We start from the raw sequence: 4,107 nt of genomic DNA, 5'->3' as shown, positions 1-4,107 counted from the left end.
TTTGAAAACCGAGCCATAAATAATTTTATAAATATTTATGGAGTGTCATTTAGTTAGTATTAAAGTTTGGTTGAGAAATTTTAACGTTTGGGTAGTCAATTAAATAAAAAAGACTAAATTGTAACAAATGAAAAATTTGCTAGAAGGATTAAATAGCTCAAGTGTTAAAATAAAGAGGATTTAAAGGGAAATTAAGCCTAAAATTGAATAGGCTGGATGGCAAGGGCAAGAAAATCAGTAGAAAAATAAGGGAAATAAGGGCAAAATTGGAAATTTTACAATTTTAACATATAAAATAAGGACAAAATTGAAAAATCTAGAGATCTCTTCATATTTTCTCAGCTAAAACCCCATAGAAGGTCTGGAGGAAGCTGGTTTTCATATTTTTACATCATGTGAGTTTAATTCTTTCTTTTTCTTGATAATTTTTATATTTTATGACTTTTACAATTAGGTCCACTTATAGAATTCATTAGTTTTTGATTTTATAGGTGAAATTGGAAGTTACCCTGGATGGGTAAGGGAAGTTTATGATGAGTTATTATGAAATTTAAGCTCTTATTTCATATCAAGGTGGTTTTATTAAGTGATTTTATAGAAAATGGTATTTAGGACCTAATTGTGAAAAAGTTGTGAATTGAAGGTTGGTGTTGAAATTTAGAGTATAAAAGGTTTTTAAATAGTTTATAATGATAAAATAAAGTGTTAATTGAGAAAAATTAGTTCAATTGATGGGTGAATTGAGCAGGGACTAAATTGTAAAAATTGTAAATTTTGAGGTAAAAGTGAAATTTTGAAAGTTGAAGAGCATAAATTGTGAAGTGAAATAGAAATCAAATAAATGCTAATGAGTGGAAATATTTTATATTATAGATCAAGAATCCAAAGAAGAACGAGGAAACGAAAAAGTTACGAAATAGTCCCTAAATTTCAATATCTTCTACAAATCAGCCAAGTAAGTTCATATGGTTGAATTTAGATGTTTATTTGTGAATGATTGAATGATATAATGTGTTATTATATATGAATTTTTTGTGGGATTGTGAAAATTTTGTAAATGAAAGAATAAATGTGGAAAATGCAAATTCGGAAAAAAACGCAGGAATTGAGTACGTATCGTGACATGTGATGAATTGACGGATAAGACCATGGTTGTTCCATGGCAAAGTGTGAAATGTAGGTATGGTATCATCCATACTGAGTTGTGAAATGTAGGTATGGTATTATCAAATCCATACTGAGCTAAGAAATGTAGGTATGGCATTTCCCATACCGAGTTGTAAAATGTAGGTATGGTATTTCAATGAGAAAAACCATATTGAGTTTATGAATAGTGGCACTGAAAAACGACATACTCAATTTCGTAAGTCGTTTCCTAATTTGATAACAAGAAATACAAGAGAAGTGAACCAAATGAAAGAGATTGAGTAGTTATTAATGTTAAGCTCAACTATGTGAAGTATTATAACAGTGGTTGTGAATGGCAGGAAACTTAGTAAATGTTTTGGTATTGATTGGAAATATTATGTTTGGTAAGCATTACTTTTAAACCTATGAACTTACTAAGCTTCAATAAGCTTACTTGTGTGTGTTTGATATTTTTATGTAGATTGAATTAAAGTGAAGTTGGTAGATCGGATCAATACAACAAGGCACGCTATCCAGATCAATTCCGGTAGCTTTTGTTTTATGTTTAAAGATTTATATGGCATGTATAGAGTTTAAATGAATTGAAGTAAAGATGTTATAAACTAGTTAACAATATTTTGTACTAAAACAGTTTTTAGTTAGTAGCAGTAGTTTGACTTTGAAAATTCACCATAAATTATGAAAATCTAATTAGAGGTTGAATAAGATATAAAATTAAATCCTATTGAATCTAGCTTCACATAGAAGAAACAGTGTAAGCAAAAGACTTTCATATCAGGAGCTATTTGAATTTTTGTGAGATAATGTCAGAGTGATTTCGAGCTCTCCTGTTCTGACTTGTAAAAATCATTAAAAATTTTACAAAAATAATTATGGGACATAATTTATATGTTAGATTACTTAATGAGTATATTTTTAGGATAGATGACCGATAACATTATTTGAATTCTGTATAGAGAGATAATTAAATTTTAGTGAACAGTGGTCAGAACTATCGAGCAGTGAAACATGAGAGATTTGAAAGAATAAACTGTACTTATTGGCTAAACCAAAAATTCTAAAAATTTTATGGTAAGAAGATACGTGAGTCTAGTTTTAGGGAAAATTGGCGGAATAATTATACAAAAATCCTTGGATTTTTCAACTTGTTGGGTAACTTATTCTGTAAAATGGCTGAGCAAACTGCGTTTAATTCCACATGTGACGTATCATCTAACTTCCATTTATTAGCCAAGAGCTCCTTTAAAAATTTCACTGCGTTTGGCATCTGCGAAAGAGCTTCAATAAATGGTAAGTTAATATGTAATTTTTTACTGATATAAGGAATTTACCAAATTGTTCGTCTGTGTGGTCTTTCCTTGTCGCATTGGGGTATGGCACATGAGGTTTATACTATTTACTTACATAAACCTTACCATTATCTACCACATTGTCTTGCCTCAGTTTCGGTTCATCCTCAACTAACATTTCATCATTGTGCACATTAATGGCATAAAGTTCCTCCCTTGGGTTAGTTTCTGTGTTACTTGGTAGGCCACCTTGTGGTTGTTCAGAGATCAATTTAGCAAGCTGTCCTATTTGAGTTTCGAGCCCTTGAATTGATACTTGCTGATTCTTAAGCGTTGTTTCTGTATTCTGAAAACGAGTTTTTGACATCGAGATGAATTTTGTGAGCATCTCTTCAAGGTTCGGTTTCTTCTCTTGTTGGTAAGGTGGTTGTTCAAAACCTGGAAGATGTTGTGGTTTTTGATTTCCTTGACCACCCCACCCCACGAGAAATTGGTATGGTTCCTCCATCCTGCATTATAAGTGTTACTATACGGGTTATTTTAAGGTCTAGAATTATTACCCATATAGTGGACTTGTTCCTCCTCAGTGCCAAGGTTGAAGGATGGATAGTCTATGTTGTGCACTCCTCCTCCATTTGAATCACACCTCAACACTAGATATACCTAAGTAGAACCATACAAACCATCAATTTTTTTATTTAAAAGTTCTACCTGGTTAGAGAGCATAGCGACCACGTCGAGGTTGAAAACACCAGCTGCTTTTGTCGGCTTTGTTCTCATGACTTACCACTGGTAGTTATTCAGTGACATCTCTTCAATAAATTCGTAAGCCTCTTCAAGTGTTTTGTTGTTTAAAGTTCCACCGGCGGCTACATCGATCAGCTTTTTTGTTGAGGGGTTTACACCATTGTAAAAAGTCTGAACCTGCAGCCATAGAGGTAACCCATGGTGAGTGCACCTTCTCAATAGATCTTTGTATCTCTCCCATGCATCATAAAGTGTTTCTAAATCTATCTGCACAAAAAAAGAGATAGCATTCCTTAATTTAGCCATTTTAGCCACCGAAAAATATTTAAGCAAAAATTTTTCGGTCATTTGTTCCCAAGTGGTGATTGACCCTCACAGTAACAAGTTCAACCATTATTTAGCCTTATTCCTCAATGAGAATGGAAACAACTGAAGGCGAATGGCACGTCAGGAACGCCATTGATCTTAAAAGTGTCGCAGAATTCCAGAAAATTTGCTAAATGAGTGTTTGGATCCTCGTCCTGCAAACCATCAAACTGAACAAACTGTTGTATCATTTGAATAGTGTTAGGTTTCAGTTCAAAATTATTTGTAGCAACAGTAGGTCTAACTATACTCGATTCAGTTCTTGTTAAAGTAGGTTTAGCATAATCATACATAGTATGGGGAGCAGGATTCTTATTTTACTGGATTTGCAGCAACCACAGGAGGTAATGGGTTATTCTGATTATCAGTCATCTCCTCGGTGTGGTATGGATATCAGCCTTTCACTCTTCCTCTATGTATTGTGGACTTCGCCTTATTTCTCTTCAGTTTCTGCGAGCTGTGCTTTCGATTTCGCTATCAAAAAGTAGAGATTCTGACGAGTTCCTTCTAGTCATAAACTATAAAAACCTTCTAGAAGTAAATAAAATAAAATTTA

The 4,107-nt window shown here is 32.9% G+C and overlaps 1 non-coding gene across 1 annotated transcript; it reads left to right on the top strand.

Moving 5' to 3' along the window:
• Window positions 1–3,378: 3,378 nt before the first annotated feature.
• On the top strand, window positions 3,379–3,485 carry LOC121217197 (small nucleolar RNA R71). The gene has a single exon (XR_005913348.1). It is a non-coding gene; the product is annotated as a small nucleolar RNA R71 (small nucleolar RNA).
• Window positions 3,486–4,107: the final 622 nt, after the last annotated feature.

Source organism: Gossypium hirsutum, chromosome A02, assembly GCF_007990345.1.
Source record: "Gossypium hirsutum isolate 1008001.06 chromosome A02, Gossypium_hirsutum_v2.1, whole genome shotgun sequence".
Taxonomy (NCBI): domain Eukaryota; kingdom Viridiplantae; phylum Streptophyta; class Magnoliopsida; order Malvales; family Malvaceae; genus Gossypium; species Gossypium hirsutum.
This window is presented reverse-complemented; position numbering and strand designations above follow the sequence as displayed.